The sequence below is a fragment of the Nicotiana sylvestris genome, chromosome 9, assembly GCF_000393655.2.
Source record: "Nicotiana sylvestris chromosome 9, ASM39365v2, whole genome shotgun sequence".
Classification (NCBI taxonomy): Eukaryota; Viridiplantae; Streptophyta; class Magnoliopsida; order Solanales; family Solanaceae; genus Nicotiana; species Nicotiana sylvestris.
Genome location: NC_091065.1, coordinates 97,409,530 through 97,431,234, shown reverse-complemented (window position 1 = coordinate 97,431,234; position 21,705 = coordinate 97,409,530). Strand labels below are relative to the sequence as shown.

Here is a 21,705-nt window from a genome sequence, read left to right as displayed (position 1 = left end):
CCGACCCTACAACGTTGATCCTACTTGAATTAGAAAAGTATTGTTCCTAATTACATTTCCTTTATAACAAGGAATGTAATAAAAGAAAGATACGTACTAAAGAAAATTTTAGTACTACATTAAAGAAAACATCTATAAATTTTTAAACAAAGTTGAAATTCTTACTATTCTTTAAAGTCTTAATTTGTATTTAATACATATAAAGCTACAACTAAATTAAGTTAGTATCTTTTACCTAAATACTAGGAGTTACTGCATATTTCAAACAAATTGAGTTAATTTTTAAAATATTAAATAATAAGAAAATAATTAAACGATAATTTTTTAAAATATAAAATCTAATTTTAAAGTGTTAAAATAATAGGGAAAATTTAGATGAATATTTTTATTTTACATGATAATAAAGTGGTGAGATTTTGATCTTTAATTTATTTATTTTTACTTCAGTATGAGTAATTGATTCCTTTACAAATTTCTCAAAGAAAATTAATTGATGTTAGTATAGATTAGGTTTCCTAAAACAAGTTCGTCCAAGTCTCCAATATATCGAAGTTTAACAATTTTTTTCTTTAATTGATCTATTTTCATTAGATGCTCATGTACCATAACTTGGTAAAAAAATATGTATATTTCTCCTAAAAAGTATGTAAAATAAGTATACTATATATAATACACATATATATACAGAAAAAGATTATCTGCTATTATTTTTTTATAATTGTTAAAAATATATATATATATATATTTCTCTAAAATCTTAACTAATCATGGACTTGATTTATCAAACACGTGTATGAATAACATTTTATTGCTTTGAATGTGATAAAGTAGTAATAATTTTACTCGGGTTATATCCGACATAACTTAAATTTGACATAATTTTATAAATAACTGAGACAATCCTCACAAATATGCCAAAGTACAATAGGTAAAAAGTAATACTTTTTGGAGGTGATTCAAAGATGGACAACTATATATCTTACTTTTGAGATGGAGAGGCCAAAGTCATAAAAGAAAACATACACCAAAAACGTCCTCTATAAAGTATTAGATATGATACTACCACACTGAATATTTATACACTATAAATAGAATATCATTTAACTTAACTAAATTGATCATCTTAATTTGTAGGTTAAGACGATATAATTTTGAATTCAAGTATTCTGTCTATGTAATAACATTATTCTTTAGCATTTAAATGATTGTTGTATTTTTATCACGTTAATTACTTTACAATGACTATATCATCTTGTAAATAATTACTTACTAAATTTAGTTAGTTGTTCTTTCACATAAAAGTTCCGACTAAATATTTACGTGCAATGCACGTACATACTAACTAGTACTATATTAAAAGCACGAAGGCTCTTAGCAAAATGTCGTTCGCCTTTTTTACCCTCTAAAAATAAAGTTCATACTAGACAAAATAGTCATTTAATTATTTCCCTAATATTTTGGACTTTGAAATCTAACTAAAAATTTATTTATGAAATGCTTCCTTATTTTAGCTATATACAAAATCCTAAATATGATGACTCTTCTTAAATCCTTCTAGGTTTCCGAGTTTGTTTTTTTAACCATGCTAGGAACCGTAGGTAAATTTCTTTCCAAGGCTTTGCCCTTTTTAAATTTGATAGAAATAATTTAATTATTCTTGGTCTCAAACTTAAATAGTTAATTATAATAAAATTCTATATTTTTCCAAATACCCATCACGCATATTTATTTTTCAAGTCTTTAACCTTTTTCTTTTGTTATAAATAATTTAAATTGTGCTTGAACTTAAATAGTTAAATATAATAAAATTAAATCTTTGGTCAAAATCCAAATTATACATAAATTTTACATCTTTTTAGTCTATTTCCGTTAGAGTTATCGGCTAATTTGGTAACCAAAAGCGAAAAACAGGCAAAATAAATTTTTTAATAAATTGTTATTTTGAATTTTGGTTTCTTTCTCTGTTTATTGAAATGGTTCGTTAACATTTTGATAGATTTAACTAGAATCGTCCCAAAATACTGGGGCAAGTGTACATCTAGAGCAATAAAATATCTATCTATCTATCTATCTATCTATCTATCTATCTATCTATCTATCTATCTATCTATCTATCTATCTATCTATCTATCTATCTATACTATATTAAAAGTATAAAGGCACTTAGCAAAATGCTATTCCCTTATTTTACCCTTAATTTTTTTTATATTAGACAAAATAGTTATTTAATTATTTCCTAATTTAAGAATTTTAAGATCACCTAAAATTTTATTATTATATTTTTCGTAATTAAACTAGGTAGGAAGGGACTTTAAAATTGAATAACACTTTTACCTTATATAGATTTCCTTATTTAAAGACCATTAATATTAGGGTTGTATTGAACTATTCCTATGAGATTCTTTACTATGCAAAACGTGAGTTAGCAGTTACGAATTCTCAAATAAAGATTCAAAATATATGATTTTTCTTACTATTTGAAAATCGAATTCTTATTGGAAGAAAATATAATTATTGTCAAATATTTAAAAATTAGAATAGGTTAATTTTTAGAATTTAAATTAATAAAAAATAAGTTATTTCTTTTAATTTTTAGAACAAATAATTAATTATTGAATTAACTAATTAGCAAATCCAATTCAATTACTTTACAAATTTATTATATAAGAAAACTTATTTGTTAAATTGACAAAACACTTAATTTATTTTTGTAAGAAGAGTATCGATGGTGAAAGAAATCATAAATATAGCAAAATCAATTATAGTATAAAATTAAGATTCAAATCGATAAACGAAAAAATTAGCAATAAGATAAAATTGTAGAAGACAACCAGTTATAAATGAGTTGTTATTTGTTTCTTTCTTGCATTCAGTCCAACAAATGAAAACGTCTCGCTAAATATTTATACTAAGTTTTTTCTTGTAAAATATTAGTTCAATAATAGTCATTCTTTAAACGTTAAAATTTTCACTATCAAATTTTTAGAAGATATAACAACCAACTTTTTTTAATTTATTTTTAATTTGTATTATTTATCAAATCTTTAAAGAATTGTGATAAAAATATTTTTATATTTTATTTTCAGTATTAAGTCACATAAAAACAACAATTTTTATTTCGACATAAAATCCGGATAAATCACAATAAAGCTCTAAATAAATTCCTTCATTTGTTAAGCTAATTGATGGGAATAATATTTATTATTTAAAAAAATCTTAAATTTATTTTATAAAATAAATTATCTAATAATATGTATGTAATTTTTAAAATTGTATATTCATTAAAAGCACGAAGGCCCTTAGTGAAATGTCATTCGCCTTTTTTACCCTTTAAAATTAGATTTCACATTGGACAAAATAGTCTTTTAATTATTTTAATAATATTTAGGACAATATTCATTTAATTATTTTCCTAATAGTAAGGACTTCAGTTATTTTCTAATATTTAGGACTTCTAAATTAACTTAAATTTCTATATTAAAGTTTTTCTTATTTGAACTATGTAATATACTGTATTTGTAAAAAAAATATTGAAGAATCATAATATGGTTTTTAGGCTTAAAAGCTAAAGGAAAAACATTGCACATTCATATTAATTAGACTTCTAAGCCACATAGGCTAAAAGAAAACGAAAAAAGAAAAAGGAAATAAAAGACCGAAACATTGCAAATACATATTTGAAAAGTTTCGAAACACTTTACACTTCTTTGAGATTTAAGAGTCCTTTTTATAACCTAAAAACGTCATTAATGAAACCATTTCATTATCCAAAAAATAAAAATAAAGGAGCCCCTTTCTTTGTTAATAAAATATTTACAGATTAATTATTTATAGATAAAATTTTAAAAGAATAGTTCACAATTACATAATAGCATTATATACTTCCAATAAGCTTAAATTAAAAAATAATTCAATACTCTAAACCTTACTAAAAGAACATTAATGGATATAAATATTTATAAGTTGTTATTCACCGAACACTAACTATTAAGTAATAAGTTGCATCACCTACAGGTAGGAAAAAAAATATTTTCAAATAAATAAAATGAAAACCAAGATTTGAAGAAAAATTATAAAGAATTTAATAATGAAGACCTAACAAAAATTATAACATGAAGAATGTTTGGATGAGAGGTTCTGAAATGCAAATAATTAAGAGAGCTTTTGACAAGTCAAAAGGTTGTTAATGAATTTTTTTACACAAATTGTGGTACTAGCTCGTGTGTAAGGCGTTGGGCACATACCAAGCATTTCACGAGTGTCTTGCCCTGTACCAGTCCTTATTTTTCCTAACCCCCTTTTGGCAAATAGAAATAAAAATAACTTGTAATAGTAAAAAAGATTCAAAGTTAAAACATTATTCAACTTTTTACCTTTTGAATCGTTCTTTATTTTAAATTATGTTGGAAGTTTAGATATTTATGATTTAAAACAGAATCTAGATTTTACTGTCTTATTTAAAACATGACCATAATTCTTTTTGTCATAACATGACTATAACATTTACTCTTCGTTAACTTTTTAGGTATAATATTTTAAAATGACACTCTACAACAAAAATAAATATATAGAAGAGAAAGATAGATTAATAAGAGAGAATTAAAGGAAACAATCAGATAACCTCGGTAATTGGCGGAAATACAATCACAATAAATCACATTACTTTATTTATCGAGCTAGCTTATAAATAGGATAAATGTACATAATTTTAGGAACTTATATTTTTTAAAAAATATTTTAATACAAATATATTATTTAATAATATTTATGCTATTTCTTAAAATACTATATACTCAGTGATATAGGTATACACGCATAAGAAATGGTAGCTGGAATATTACATTTTATCCACTTTCTAAACTCACATCTCTTGAATATCTTATATTTCGAGGAACAACTTTAAGGTCTCAATTTCTTTGCTAATCATTCAAGCCTTGTTGTGGTATATGCTGATGGAATTTTGGGATTCTAGGAACTCAACGTCGTATTTGAGTTGCAATATTCCAACTGGATGCCTTTTCAAATCAAATTTTAATCATCTTCAAATAAACCTCGGACTTAATTTTTTACCATATTTTAGATTTTTTACCACTTTTTAGTATTTAAATAATTTTAGGTTTAATCTTGATATTTTAGCTTTTGTTTCACCTTAAAATTTCTAAAAAATATGTCATTCTTTAGTTTAATATAGCTTATTTCTTAAGTTAGAGATTTCAACAATTTTTTTTTTTAGTTTATTAGTAATTTAGTTAGAGTAGTATTTTGTTTGGGTACTTATTATCTTTTAAAAGGAAACCAAAAAAAAAAAAAAAGAGAGAGAAAAGAATCCAAAAAAAAAACAAAAAAAAAAAAAGCAAAAAGGGAAAATCAAGAAAGGAGGGATCTTCTTCATTTTGGTATAAAGCCACATGCACATTCTTCATACCCCCTCTGTTTCAGAAAAGAGAGAACACTTTTGAACTTGTGATGTGAAATGAAACATATATATTTTGTGTGGCTATAAATCATTGCATAAAGGTAAATTATTTTCAAATAGGGAAAGATGTCATTTCTTTTGGCACGGAATAAAAAGGAAATAGATTCATATAAATTGAAACAGAGGAAGTATTTATTTAGTATTTAAGAAAAAAAAGAATTAATTATTAATAAAAGAGGAGTCTTTCCATTCTTTAAATGTGGACCCCCTCCCCACTGTAAGCACGTGATTTTTGCCCTATATGAGAATTACTCCCAAAAAATTCAAAAATAAAATGATTTTTCTTTGGTGTACAATTTTGTGATATTTTGAAGAATTATTTGTATTTGTCTGTGCGTGTTTATTCGCTAAATTAATAAAAAATACAAAAATATGTCGCATTTTGCATGTAGGATTTAATTCTACAATTTTTAGTAATTAAAATTGTTTTACAAAAATTAAAAATTACAAAAATAGGCATCGTTTGCATTTTTAGCATTTAATGTCCAAATATACAATTTTATGCTTAATTAATACTTAATTGTGCGTTAATTGTTATTGGGAGTTAATTTGCGCCTTTATAACTTAATTTAGTTCTTAATAATAGTTTAAGTATTTTTATAATTTAGTTTTAGAAAAATAAAAGAAGAAAAGAGAGCGAAAATATAAAGAAAGTCGGAATTGGACCTCTTCTTCAATTTCAAGCTATAGGCCCAAAAAATGGCCCAATCTTCCCTACGACCCAGTCCATTTCGAACTGGGTCGACCCAGTCCATTAACCCAACACCCCTTCTTCATTTTTGTCCAACACAAAACAAAACCAAAAAAAAATAAAAAAAAAAGTGAATTATCACTATTAATAGTTTTATTTTTTGTTTTTTTATATATAAAAAAATCCGAAAATATTTTATTTTATTTATTATTTTTATTTTAAAAAAAAATATATATATATATATAATGATTTTAAAAAAATAAAAAAATAAAAAAAAGTAAAAGAATGTAGAAAATTTAAAAAAAAAGTAAAAAGTTTTAAAAAATTTAAAAGTAAAAGAAGGTTGGAATTAAAAAATAAATATAAAGATATCTGAAAATTTAAAAAATTTAAAGTAATTGAAAGTAGCATTTTTAAAAGAAAAAGAAAAGATAGTGGTTTATTTTTTAAAGAAAAGTTAAATAAAGTGAGATTCTCTTTTAAAAAAAATAAAAAGTGGGATTTTAAATAAGATAAAGTAATTAAAGTTGGAATTTTAAAAATAAAAGTAAATAAAGGTGGGATTTCTTTTTCTAAAAAAATAAAAGCAATTTGTAAGTGGGATTTCTTTTAATTAAAAAAATAATAAAATAATAAAAAACAAATCTGAAAATTTCGAAAATTTTGCTATAAATAGAAGAGAAAATTTAGGAAGAAGGGTGGAAAAAAAGAGAGGAAAAACTAGATAGAGAGAAGAAAAAAAGAGGGGGCGGAGTGAGAAGTATACACCCGATATACATTCTGGATACACTGAATATACAGGGGCAGAATTCATTTTGGAGAGTTTTGAAGTTGAAAAAGAATAGTTACTGCTTCATTGCCTCGCTTAAGATCTGAAATAGTCAGAACCTTCCTGCCTTTTACTTCTTCACTATACTTGGAGTCGTTTATAGTCTCCTGGGTTTTCTGCTATTCCTACTGTACTGGTTTGCGATGTTGCTGAATCTGTTGTTGCTGTGTTATTACTGCTGCTGACTTCTCCTTCTTTTGTTCTTGTACTGCTGTTTCCAGGTACACATTTGTACAATCTCGGCTTGAAGCAAAAAATGAAATATTAATCAGGCTTTGTTCCTGTTGAATTCCTCCTGTTTAGATTTGTGGTTGAATATAATTTTTCTTTCTTCGTATAAAGATGTAGTTGAATGATTAATGAATAATGAGGTTGCATATGTATACTTTCTTCATCTAATAATGTTAGTTTAAATTACGGAGAATAATTAATCTGTTTTGATATTATGGTCAATCTCATGTTCTAGTATTATTGAATAACAGAATATAAAATGAAAGCAGTTTTTCTTTGTACAAACTCGATCGCAATTTTCCATTCGCATTAGCCGTAAACTAATAACTAATAAGTTACGTTTTTCAGCATGTAAATAATTAAGAGATTTTCTTTTATTTTAGAGACGAACTTAATAGAAAATATAGTCATTGTAGGTTTATCCTTTAAAAATAAAAATGAGACGAGCCTCGCCAAATAAAACGTATAGATTGCGGGGCCCTCACAAAATGTATGGTTTAATTAGAATTCGGAAGGACCGTTTAGCGAATTTCACGGTCTTCCCCAAAATAATAACGCGATAGTCTCTTTAGGCGCGTGTTTAATATTTTACTTTCTTAAGCCTGGGTGTGCATTTCATGCGACCCGAATCCAAATCCCAAAACATCAAATAAAACGTGTTCCGGATTGTGGGTGCATTTCATGTAACGCAGTCCAAAGACGTGTTTTAAGCGATGTTCATATTTCTTTTAAAAACAATAATAATAAAGCGGTTAAAAGATAAAATTTGCACATAAGTTCATATTTGTATAAAATCAGATAATCAAGCCGAATATAACAGTTGAGCGACCGTGCTAGAACCACGGAACTCGGGAATGCCTAACACCTTCTCCCGGGTTAACAGAATTCCTTATCCGGATTTCTGGTACGCAGACTGTAATATGGAGTCATTCTTTTCCTCGATTCGGGATTAAAATTGGTGACTTGGGACACCCTAAATCTCCCAAGTGGCGACTCTGAAATAAATAAACCAATCCCGTCTCGATTGTCCTTTAATTGGAAAAACTCCCACGCACCCTCGCGGGTGCGGAAAAAGGAGGTGTGACAGCTCTGGCGACTCTGCTGGGGAAGAAACCCAGAACCACTGGTTCAGGGTTCAAGAATTCGAGCTTAAAATAATTGTTATAGTTGGCTTTATTTATTATCTGATTTTTTTACATGATATATGCCCAATGTGCTAAATGACACTTTTACCGCTTTAATATTATTTGAATTATGAATATATACAACTGCTACGAAACCCCCTTCTTTCTGAGTCTTCTAAATTTATGGTGCACACGTGCGCGTGGCCCACCTTTCTGTTAAAGTCATACCAAATAAGACGAAGTTGGGACAAGTAACTAGGCCGGGTAGACTTTCGTGCTCCCGGTACGTTGCCCCCGCTTCGGCTCAAACTGTCCGTTTGGGTAAGCCAGGGCTAGATCAATATGCCTCAGGTTTTTTCACTTAGAATAACTCAGCTTCATGCCGGATCCCTAGTAGGAGCGATTGTTTGCATCACGTGCATTTGACTTTGGAGACTCAACACAGGGGTTGGGTCTGTCTAGGACAGGTGTACCAAAAAAAATGACCATCCTGATGCATCTTACTTGCTGCTACTTGCGCATTTATTTGATCCGGATTTGTGTGTTGACTGACTTTTGAATATCATGAATAATATTTTAAAATTGAAAAAAAGAAAATAGCGGTTAGGGAATTGACTGTTTATTTTTGAAAAAAAAAACCAATGCCCAAATAACTGTCAAAACTCTGCCGAAATTTTGAGAAAATGAAAAAAAAATGTTTTATTAGTTTGTTTTATTAAAAGCAAAAGAAAAATAGAAAATGAAAAAAAAAGAGTCTTATTTTTAAAAATGGTTTTTATTTTATTTTATTTGCTTATGAAAATGCAAAAAAAAATAAAAAAATAAAAAAAAAGGTCTTTCATTATTTGTCGCAAATATATATATATATATATATAAATCCGAAAAGTTTTTTTATTTCCAAAAGATATATATATCTTTATTTGTTGCAAAGAGTATTTGTCTTGCCAAGAAAATTCAAAATAAAATTCCAAAAAAATATGTCTTGCAAAAAATAATATAAATATCTTTATTTTCCATTGTTGATAAAACAAAAATAATAAAAATGTTTTCTTTTAGGAAAAAAAAAATCCGAAAATATTTTGATTCCTCTTTCAAAATTGAAAAGAAAATTCAAAATTCAAAAATATTTTTTAGAAGCATTTCTTTTATCAAAAGTAAAATTCCAAAAATATTTTTTTTCTTTAGAATAAAAAAAAAGACAAATGGAATTCGAAAAAAAAACTTCCTTTTACTTTTGAAATTTTCAAAGTTCAAATCAAAAGAAAAGGAATTTTTACGAGTTTTTCTTTCAAAAAGAAATCAATCAAAAAAAAAATATTTATACTTCCTTTGAGCAGTTCTTTCACAGTTCCAATAAAAAAAATATTAGTTCATTTACTTATTCACGAGGCCCGAACTACGCGGGTTTGATTCTCACCGGATGTGAGATACGTAGGCAACCCTCATCGGGTCCAACCCCCTTTTTTGCTAAAATAGCCAAAAACCAATAAATAAATAAAAAACGTGTCAAAATTTTAATTTTGTCATAAATAAGTCGGGCAGTGTCCAGCCTCCCATTTGCTAAAAAAAAATAGCCAAAAAAAATATGTCTAATTTTAATTTTGTCACAAAGAAATCGGGTGACGCTGTTTTATCAAGACATAGCCGAATGTTCCCGAAAAGGACGCCGGAAGGCTGACTTTGCATAAACAACCACTTTTTGGGTCATGTGTAGGATTTTGGTTCAGTTGACCCACACGGCCTTAAAAAAAAAATCTTCGTCCCCGAGGCGCTGAAGGGCCGTGTTTGCAACACCCGGTTTTTATTGTAATTTGAAAAAAAAACAAAGAGTCAACGGTTAGGTGAATACCATTTGGATTTTTGGTCAAAATAAGCCGACCCAGCTTTGACCACGTCTTAAACCGTTCTTGCCAAAATAACCCTAGAGTATCTTTCAATTATTGAAAGGCTATTTTCGTAAAAGAATGAACAAGTTTGTAAAGTGTCGTAAAATAATACTCTCCGGCCTCAAAATTTGGAAGGGGCCACATTTGAAAAATAACTGTTTGGTTGTCTTTGTCAAACGGGAAAAGAAGCTGGTCGTTTATTTTTGGAGTTTGTAAATCTTTTAATTAGAATATGTGGGTTGTTTGATTTTCGAGTTTGTAGGTCATCTTCAAACCTTTGAAATCCAGTTTTGTTTAATATGAAAATTGAAAAAAAAATGATTAGTATTGTTTATCTTTTATTGGTCTGAACTACGCAAGGTCTGATTCATGCGGGGTCATGATACGTAGGCAATCTCCATAAGATTCGACCACACAACAAAAAAATGAAAAAAAGCAAAAAAAAAAAGAGAATGAAAAAGAAAAAATGGAAAAAAAAGATTGAAAAAGAAAAAGAAAAAAAATGAAAAAAAAATCGAAAAAAAGAAAAGAAAAAAAATGTTGTTAATAATGGGGACCAACGGAGTCCATTCTAACCTGTTTCGCTTTGAATCACAAAGAAAGTTAAGGTGGTTGGTTTGTGGTAAGCCGGAAATACAAGACCCAGAAGCACACTTTGTGGGGATCAGGCATGATAACAGAAGCACTCGAATCCTATTGGGACTTGTTGACTAAGGTTGATGATATCGAAGTTGGAAATGGTCTGGACAATACTGATGCAAAGCTCAGTGGCTAAAGATGCCAATTTTGATAAAATGGGAGGACGCTCCGTTCCTTGGTTAGCAAGAGAGAAGCTGGTGGTGTCTTATTTTGTTGTCATTTCTGTTGTCCGGATTATTCTTAGGGTTGTAATCCGAATATTATCTTGTGTCAAACCTTCTTATCTTTCCATTTTTGTCGTATCAGTTTGTTTAAGTCTCGTTGATGTTGTGTTAAGATTTTATTCTGGTTGTTTTGTTTGTTTTTCTAACCATTTCGCCGGAAGTCTAATACAAAAGCCGGTCTTTTATTATTTCCAGTCATCTTTTTATTTAGTCCTTTTGTCATTTTCGTTCAATGCCGATTCTAGGGACATGACATGCGCATACAGTTTGGGCCTGGTCTATAAAGTTAATCATAAAACCCTGGGGAGGTGATCAAAGCATTTAAAGGAAATAAGAACGGTTTGAGATTATTTGAAGCCCGAGTCATATGGAACTGGGGCAAGTAAAACATAAAGAAAATCGTTAAATGCAAGATTCGCCAAATTGGCATGAGGGTCGTGCATGAGAGTGAGAGTGTCGCCCAGCAGTGCTTTAGAAATGACAAATGAAAAAGCAAGTGTTTAACATAATTGTCAAGTCCAGCACCATCGGAAGAGACTATAAATCTATGTTCAATTGTGTTGTTTGCACTTGGCATGTTTTGAAGACTGGAATGACGAAGGCATTTTATTCTGCTACCTAAACACTTTATCCTACGTTACCCCTTTTGAGCCTTATTTTATTTTCTTTCATACCCCTCGTTCGGAATCAATAGCAACGACTAGGAAATACGAAAAAAAAGAAAAAAAATCAAAAAAAAAAGAAAGTCAAATGAAATGAAAGGAATTGGGAACTACGTTTGACCTGATTCCTCAAAGAGGATACGTAGGCGCTTCACGGCTCGGTCATAGGGTGCATAGTGCGCATAATATGCGTAGTATGCATAGTGTAACCAAAAAAATTTAAAAATAAAAATAATAAATAAATAATCCCCAAGCAAGAAACTGGGGCAAGAGTTGTACTCGTTGTAAGCAAAATTGGTTCCGAAGGTTGTAATTTTAAAACCCCAAATTTATTTTGTTTTTGAGACTTTAATTCTTTCTAAGCCTATCCAAAAAACCCACATTACGGTCCAAAGAAAGACCTTCTGACCAGTCTGCAAAAGATGCCAAGTCAGACAAATGAGAGTCTTACCGGCGAACATAACATTCTGTTCCACAACAGAAAGGACTCTAATCTCCAGCAGAGAGAGTCATACCGGCAACACTCCAAATCCCCAGCTGGAAAGTGATATAAATGAGAGAGTCTTATCGGTGAAAATCTTCACGGACACCATAAGGCGATGAAAGCTGAGAGAAAAACCAAAATGAGAGAGGCTTGATAGTGAAAACCCTTCGGGCACTACAAGTCGAATAAGATTGGGAATCAGATGAGGAATTGCCAATTGAAGGTCTTGAAAGACGATTGACGGTAGAGGATAGGCCACATGTGCATGTCATGACCATTAGAGTCGGTATTTGCGTTTGATAGTTTTTTTTTCTTTTGTTAAAGAGTCATCTTTTTCCGTTGTCTTTTATTCTGTTCCCTTTTGTCTTTTCCTTTCATAGAAATTTCCCCAGTAGAGTCTGTTTGGTCAGAACTAGTGGGAAATGACTTCAAAATAGGCCATCAGCTTTCCAAGATAAGATCTGACTAGTATATACAAATGGTATAGTAAGCAAGGAACAAGCGCGAGGCCAGTGTCAAAAAGATATCCCCAGCAAAAGGGAATTGAAAAAAAAAATCAACGAGTGTCAAGAGGGATATCCCCAGCAGAAAAGGATTATCTCCAGCAAATAATATCGTCCCTTGTGGAATGCAGAGCAAGGAAGGAAAAAGGGAAAAGCCGTCCCAGTGGAGTATCACAACCAACTACCACGCTTTAAGCTAACAAATTTTGTTTTGAAACAGGTAAAAGAAATGGCATTGATGACAGAAATGCATGCCACAAGGGAGACTGTAAAACTGGGGCAGAAAATTTTCCTTTCATTTGGAAAATTTTCTGGAAATCAGGTACCATTTGAGGAAGAATAAAAAATAACACCAGTCTCAAGGGAAGTGGTCTTTGAACCAGTGTTGCCCCATTATAATAAGTTTCCAATGGAGGAAATTGATCCCCAGCAGACAGAACAAAGGGATGACATTTGTGCTCAGAAAAACAAAAGCCATTATCATCCCTAGGAGCTTCCAGAAGAATGAAGCATCGATTTGAAGGGAAAAAATTCCCCAGCAACGTTATCCCAAAAAGATAACACTTTTATCCCCAGCAGTGTTGAGAGAAAATAAATTCTGAAAAAAAAAAGAAAAAAAAATTGAATTTGAAGGAGGGGAAGAAAGAAAACTACCGCAGTGGTATTATCCCCAGCAAGCAAGAACAAAGCAGCGCGAAGGAAGGAGAAAAGAAAAGAAGAAATTACGAAGGTAAGTTTCTCAAATTCATTAATCTTTACTACATTTTTCTCCTAGGATAAAAAGTCCTAGTCTGATGAATTTACCTCCCGATACAATCTTGGTCCGATGAAATTTTTCTCCCAAGATAAGATAAAATCTTAGTCGGATGAATCTTTCTCCTAAGATCACAACAAATGGACCTAGTCTGACGATTTATCTCCTAGAGTCAAAATCTTGGTCTGATAAAATTGTTCTCCCAAGATAAAATCTTAGTCGGATGAATCTTTCTCCTAAGATTACAACAAAATGGACCTAGTCTGACGATTTATCTCCTAGGGTCAAAATCTTGGTCTGATGAAATTGTTCTCCCAAGATAAAATCTTAGTCGGATGAATCTTTCTCCTAAGATCACAACAAAATGGACCTAGTCTGACGATTTATCTCCTAGAGTCAAAATCTTGGTCTGATGAAATTGTTCTCCCAAGATAAAATCTTAGTCGGATGAATCTTTCTCCTAAGATCACAACAAATGAACCTAGTCTGACGATTTATCTCCTAGAGTCAAAATCTTGGTTTGATGAAATTTTTCTCCCAAGATAAAATCTTAGTCAGATGAATCTTTCTCCTAAGATAAGATATCAAATCCTAGTCTGATGAATTTTCTCCTAGGATAATAATAAATAAAAAAAAATGAAAAAATTGGAAAAGAAATCAGGCGTCCACCTGGAGAATGAGGATGAAGAATCAAAGAAGCAATCAGGCGCCCACCTGGAGAACAAGGGAAAACAGTTGAATTATCAGAAGTCAGGTGTCCACCTGGAGAATGAGGATGAAAAATTGAAGAAGAAATCAGGCGCCCACCTGGAGAACAAGGGAAAATAGTTGAATTATCAGAAGTCAGGCGTCCACCTGGAGAACCAGGAAGGACAGTTGAAATAGCAATCAGGCATCCACCTGGAGAACAAGGAAGAAGAGTTGAAATATCAGAAGTCAGGCGTCCACCTGGAGAACAAGGAAGAGCAATGAAAGAAACAGCAATCAGGCATCCACCTGGAGAACAAGGATGAGTAGTTGAAGTATTAGTAATCAGGCATCCACCTGGAGAACAAGGAAGAGCAATGAAATATCAGAAATCAGGCGTCCACCTGGAGAACAAGGAAGAGCAATGAAAGAAACAGCAATCAGGCATCCACCTGGAGAACAAGGATGAGTAGTTGAAGTATTAGTAATCAGGCATCCACCTGGAGAACAAGGAAGAGCAATGAAATATCAGAAATCAGGCGTCCACCTGGAGAACAAGGAAGAGCAATGAAAGAAACAACAATCAGGCGTCCACCTGGAGAACAAGGATGAAGAAAAGAAATAGCAATCATCTGGAGAACAAGGATGAAGAATTGAATTAGCAGTCAGGCGTCCACGTGGAGAACAAGGAAGAACAGTTGAAATATCAGAAGTCAGGCGTCCACCTGGAGAACAAGGAAAAGCATCAAAACTGGGGCAAAAGATTTTCTGCCATGGTCGAAAATTTTCTCAGAAGAACAAGGAAATCAATTCAAGTTTTAAGAGATAGCAAGACAACAAGATTTGGAGAAAAACAGTCGTAGGTAAGACAATTCCAAGATGTTGAAAATGGGTTCATCCGCCCTCGAATAGGATATTCTGGGTTCATCCGCCCTCGAATAGGATATTCTGGGTTCATCCGCCCTCGAATAGGATATTCTGGGTTCATCCGCCCTCGAATAGGATATTCTGGGTTCATCCGCCCTCGAATAGGATATTCTGGGTTCATCCGCCCTCGAATAGGATATTCTGGGTTCATCCGCCCTCGAATAGGATATTCTGGGTTCATCCGCCCTCGAATAGGATATTCTGGGTTCATCCGCCCTCGAATAGGATATTCTGGGTTCATCCGCCCTCGAATAGGATATTCTGGGTTCATCCGCCCTCGAATAGGATATTCTGGGTTCATCCGCCCTCGAATAGGATATTCTGGGTTCATCCGCCCTCGAATAGGATATTCTGGGTTCATCCGCCCTCGAATAGGATATTCTGGGTTCATCCGCCCTCGAATAGGATATTCTGGGTTCATCCGCCCTCGAATAGGATATTCTGGGTTCATCCGCCCTCGAATAGGATATTCTGGGTTCATCCGCCCTCGAATAGGATATTCTGGGTTCATCCGCCCTCGAATAGGATATTCTGGGTTCATCCGCCCTCGAATAGGATATTCTGGGTTCATCCGCCCTCGAATAGGATATTCTGGGTTCATCCGCCCTCGAATAGGATATTCTGGGTTCATCCGCCCTCGAATAGGATATTCTGGGTTCATCCGCCCTCGAATAGGATATTCTGGGTTCATCCGCCCTCGAATAGGATATTCTGGGTTCATCCGCCCTCGAATAGGATATTTGGGTTCATCCGCCCTCGAATAGGATATTTTGGGTTCATCCGCCCTCGAATAGGATATTTTGGGTTCATCCGCCCTCGAATAGGATATTTTGGGTTCATCCGCCCTCGAATAGGATATTTGGGTTCATCCGCCCTCGAACAGGATATTTTGGGTTCATCCGCCCTCGAACAGGATATTTGGGTTCATCCGCCCTCGAACAGGATATTTTGGGTTCATCCGCCCTCGAACAGGATATATGGGTTCATCCGCCCTCGAACAGGATATATGGGTTCATCCGCCCTCGAAAAGGATATTTTGGGTTCATCCGCCCTCGAATAGGATATTTTGGGTTCATCCACCCTCGAATAGGATATTTTGGGTTCATCCGCCCTCGAATAGGATATTTTGGGTTCATCCGCCCTCGAATAGGATATTTTGGGTTCATCCGCCCTCGAATAGGATATTTTGGGTTCATCCGCCCTCGAATAGGATATTTCGGGTTCATCCGCCCTCGAATAGGATTTTATTTTTTAAAGTTGTTGAAATCAGGAGCCCCCTCTGAAGAACAGAATGGCGATGTATTGGTTGAAGAGAGGAATGACATTCATTTTTAAAGTTGTTGTTGAAGTTGGGAGCCCGCCCATAGAACAGAGGCATACATTTCAGTCTTTAATTTTCAAGCATTGAACTTGGGAGCCCGCCCAGATAACAGAGGCATACATTTCAAGTCTTTAATTTTCAAGTATTAAAATTGGGAGCCCGCCCAGATAACAGAGGCATACATTTCAAAATCAAGTCAGAGGACAATAAAACAGAGGGTTACAATAGGAATCCCCAGCAGGAAACAATAAAATTCCCCGGCACCGGGAAACAGAAGGTTGCAACAAGAGGTCACAGTACAAACTCAAGTACATGTGTCAAAAGAAGTAAAGCACCGAAAGAAATGCAAGCAGACAAGGAAGCAAGGCAACAAAAACAAATTGTACTCTAGCCTAGCTTCTTGTTTTTTTAAGCACGGTGTAACAAGGAGATCGGTAAGCAGTAGTAATAGCATGCAACAACAGTAACATTGCAGTCCAACGGTAGTCCCAGCTACCAAAATTTCTCGAACTACATTGACCTGATTCCTGTTTAGCCCAGGATATGTAGGAAACCTTTGAAGCAAAGGTTCGGTCAAATCTTTTTCAAAAAAATGCTTCAACGGAGTACTCGGATGGGCAAAAATCGCTCGCTTTATCTTTGCACGAAAACCCTTCGTGTCTCCGGGCAAAGAGGGGCAGCTGTAAGCACGTGATTTTTGCCCTATATGAGAATTACTCCCAAAAAATTCAAAAATAAAATGATTTTTCTTTGGTGTACAATTTTGTGATATTTTGAAGAATTATTTGTATTTGTCTGTGCGTGTTTATTCGCTAAATTAATAAAAAATACAAAAATATGTCGCATTTTGCATGTAGGATTTAATTCTACAATTGTTAGTAATTAAAATTGTTTTACAAAAATTAAAAATTACAAAAATAGGCATCGTTTGCATTTTTAGCATTTAATGTCCAAATATACAATTTTATGCTTAATTAATACTTAATTGTGCGTTAATTGTTATTGGGAGTTAATTTGCGCCTTTATAACTTAATTTAGTTCTTAATAATAGTTTAAGTATTTTTATAATTTAGTTTTAGAAAAATAAAAGAAGAAAAGAGAGCGAAAATATAAAGAAAGTCGGAATTGGGCCTCTTCTTCAATTTCAAGCTATAGGCCCAAAAAATGGCCCAATCTTCCCTACGACCCAGTCCATTTCGAACTGGGTCGACCCAGTCCATTAACCCAACACCCCTTCTTCATTTTTGTCCAACACAAAACAAAACCAAAAAAAAATAAAAAAAAAGTGAATTATCACTATTAATAGTTTTATTTTTTGTTTTTTTATATATAAAAAAAAATCCGAAAATATTTTATTTTATTTATTATTTTTATTTTAAAAAAAAAATAATATATATATATATAGTAATTTCGGAAATGATTTTAAAAAAATAAAAAAAAGTAAAAGAATGTAGAAAATTTTAAAAAAAAGTAAAAAGTTTTAAAAAATTTAAAAGTAAAAGAAGGTTGGAATTAAAAAATAAATATAAAGATATCTGAAAATTTAAAAAATTTAAAGTAATTGAAAGTAGCATTTTTAAAAGAAAAAGAAAAGATAGTGGTTTATTTTTTAAAGAAAAGTTAAATAAAGTGAGATTCTCTTTTAAAAAAAATAAAAAGTGGGATTTTAAATAAGATAAAGTAATTAAAGTTGGAATTTTAAAAATAAAAGTAAATAAAGGTGGGATTTCTTTTTCTAAAAAAATAAAAGCAATTTGTAAGTGGGATTTCTTTTAATTAAAAAAATAATAAAATAATAAAAAACAAATCTGAAAATTTCGAAAATTTTGCTATAAATAGAAGAGAAAATTTAGGAAGAAGTGTGGAAAAAAAGAGAGGAAAAACTAGATAGAGAGAAGAAAAAAAGAGGGGGCGGAGTGAGAAGTATACACCCGATATACATTCTGGATACACTGAATATACAGGGGCAGAATTCATTTTGGAGAGTTTTGAAGTTGAAAAAGAATAGTTACTGCTTCATTGCCTCGCTTAAGATCTGAAATAGTCAGAACCTTCCTACCTTTTACTTCTTCACTATACTTGGAGTCGTTTATAGTCTCCTGGGTTTTCTGCTATTCCTACTGTACTGGTTTGCGATGTTGCTGAATCTGCTGTTGCTGTGTTATTACTGCTGCTGACTTCTCCTTCTTTTGTTCTTGTACTGCTGTTTCCAGGTACACATTTGTACAATCTCGGCTTGAAGCAAAAAATGAAATATTAATCAGGCTTTGTTCCTGTTGAATTCCTCCTGTTTAGATTTGTGGTTGAATATAATTTTTCTTTCTTCGTATAAAGATGTAGTTGAATGATTAATGAATAATGAGGTTGCATATGTATACTTTCTTCATCTAATAATGTTAGTTTAAATTACGGAGAATAATTAATCTGTTTTGATATTATGGTCAATCTCATGTTCTAGTATTATTGAATAACAGAATATAAAATGAAAGCAGTTTTTCTTTGTACAAACTCGATCGCAATTTTCCATTCGCATTAGCCGTAAACTAATAACTAATAAGTTACGTTTTTCAGCATGTAAATAATTAAGAGATTTTCTTTTATTTTAGAGACGAACTTAATAGAAAATATAGTCATTGTAGGTTTATCCTTTAAAAATAAAAATGAGACGAGCCTCGCCAAATAAAACGTATAGATTGCGGGGCCCTCACAAAATGTATGGTTTAATTAGAATTCGGAAGGACCGTTTAGCGAATTTCACGGTCTTCCCCAAAATAATAACGCGATAGTCTCTTTAGGCGCGTGTTTAATATTTTACTTTCTTAAGCCTGGGTGTGCATTTCATGCGACCCGAATCCAAATCCCAAAACATCAAATAAAACGTGTTCCGGATTGTGGGTGCATTTCATGTAACGCAGTCCAAAGACGTGTTTTAAGCGATGTTCATATTTCTTTTAAAAACAATAATAATAAAGCGGTTAAAAGATAAAATTTGCACATAAGTTCATATTTGTATAAAATCAGATAATCAAGCCGAATATAACAGTTGAGCGACCGTGCTAGAACCACGGAACTCGGGAATGCCTAACACCTTCTCCCGGGTTAACAGAATTCCTTATCCGGATTTCTGGTACGCAGACTGTAATATGGAGTCATTCTTTTCCTCGATTCGGGATTAAAATTGGTGACTTGGGACACCCTAAATCTCCCAAGTGGCGACTCTGAAATAAATAAACCAATCCCGTCTCGATTGTCCTTTAATTGGAAAAACTCCCACGCACCCTCGCGGGTGCGGAAAAAGGAGGTGTGACACCCACTAGTGGACAAACAACGGGATAACAAACTCTCACAATTGGATTTTACAATTACACACACGCCACATGCCAGAGCGAAACAAGAAATATTCCTTTAAGCCACACACGTTCTTATCTCAATGGCTTTTTCTTGGCCAACACCGGAGATGGCTGTATATATACACACACGAAACAAGAAAAAAAAATAGAGGGGATTTTCTGGGCAGGAAACGAACAGAAAGAAACGGGAGAATCTGGTAAAAAACGAGAGAGAAAGGGATCTGTGGGAGGACGAAAAACAAAGCAAAATACAGGGGAGGCTGGAAAACGAAAAAGCAGAGGGACGTGAGAAATCAGAAATGCACACAATCACAATTAAAGGAGGGATTTTCAAGAGTTTCCATGGCTTTTTGGGAGTTTTGTTTTATTATTTCTTTACTAATTTTTGAGCCTTCATTCCCATAAGAAAACAGAACAAAGATTTTATGTTTTGATTTCAGTTTCTTCATATGCATTTGAAAAACAGAGAAGAACTAAAAATGGCTACACCCCTAGAAACAGCCGCACTTCCCTAAAGGGGATCTCCATCGTCACTCTCTCTCGGACAGAAGAGAATTCGAGCAGCAGTGGCCTCTCATAGATCTGTTTGGCTCCAAGTTCAGTAGCTCAAATGCACACGAGCTCTCATCTTCCCCCATGGTCATCTTGACATTTTTACCATGTTAGCTGTTTTCTTCTCCAAATCTTAACCTCTTAAATACCTCAAAAATACAGCAAACCAGCTGCGAAAATAGCAAAAATGCAGCTGTAAATCAGCACAAAAACTAGCTGACTAACCTAGCTAAAACAGCCCCCAAAACATCATTCAAAATTGCCGAGTTGTGTCAAGGTTTTCGAGTCGAAGTCGAGGTCGCTATTGAGCTCCTTCTTTGCTGGTTTCTCTTTTGCAAACTTTGGAACCAATGTTGTCTGCTTGATCGAGCTTCAAAAAGAAAAAAAATCATCACTTGAGGTTCATCTTCTCTTCCAGTTCTTTTAGTAATGCTTTAGTTTGGGTTTATAAAATTGTTGAATGAATAGTCTGTTGATATGTGTTTGAAATAATCCGTACACTTAGATGATATTTATATCTTGGTTCATATTTAATCCTTGTTAGTTCTAAGTTTCAATTAGTTCTGTTAAATTAAGTTTGTATTTGTAAATAATAATTCTAGAGAAAAGAACGTTAGCATATAAACGTAAATATAAATGAAACAGTAATTAATTCGAGCCCAATGAATTCACAGTGTTTCCTTAAGGAATTTAATCCCCTCATAGTACCCAAGGTTATGGATTATTTCTTCGCAGGATAGAACGAATTACACACTGGTGTAGCGGTACTTCAAACCCCAGTGTTTCAGCGAACACAAAGTTCGGCAGCAAATCACACTTACGGTTACTTTGTTTGTAGTTTAAAGCAATGCACAAGAAAGGAGGAGAACTCAGAAGTCGAATGGAAATTCTGAGAGGAAGAAAATGCAATTTATAGCCAATGTTGAGCGATAACAGAAGAGGAAATCAGATTGCTCGTTGCTTTCTGTTTTCTGTCCGTTTTTTCTGTGTGTTTCAACAATTTGCTCACCATCTATTTATAGTGCAATTCCACTCATTTAGTGGAGCACTTTTTTTCATGGTGGATGTAGCACCAATCTGTTATAATGGAGCATTATGTACGGTGGAATGAGCACTTGTTGCTGGAACAGATCCACGGATTTAGAATACATCCGTTACAAACACGGATATTATTACGTTAATATTTACTATTAACAAATAAATTTGGTGCAAAAAATTAATCAATCAATTGACCGAATCCGAAGCCGTAGCCGAGCCGAGCGACGACGGCGCGAGGCTTGCCTTCTTCCTAACTCTTTAAGAGCTACATGAAGTGCATTTGTATATAAACCCACCAAACTCCTTTTCCTCTACCAATGAGGGACA

At 32.6% G+C, this 21,705-nt stretch overlaps 1 long non-coding RNA gene across 1 annotated transcript; it reads right to left on the bottom strand.

Annotated features, from left to right (window-relative positions):
• Nucleotides 1-20,125: 20,125 nt before the first annotated feature.
• Nucleotides 20,126-21,339, bottom strand: LOC138876967 (uncharacterized). Its single transcript, XR_011402281.1, has 2 exons — nucleotides 21,049-21,339; nucleotides 20,126-20,710 (listed from the first exon to the last, which is right to left on the bottom strand). It is a non-coding gene; the product is annotated as an uncharacterized lncRNA (long non-coding RNA).
• Between the last annotated feature and the right edge of the window lie 366 nt (nucleotides 21,340-21,705).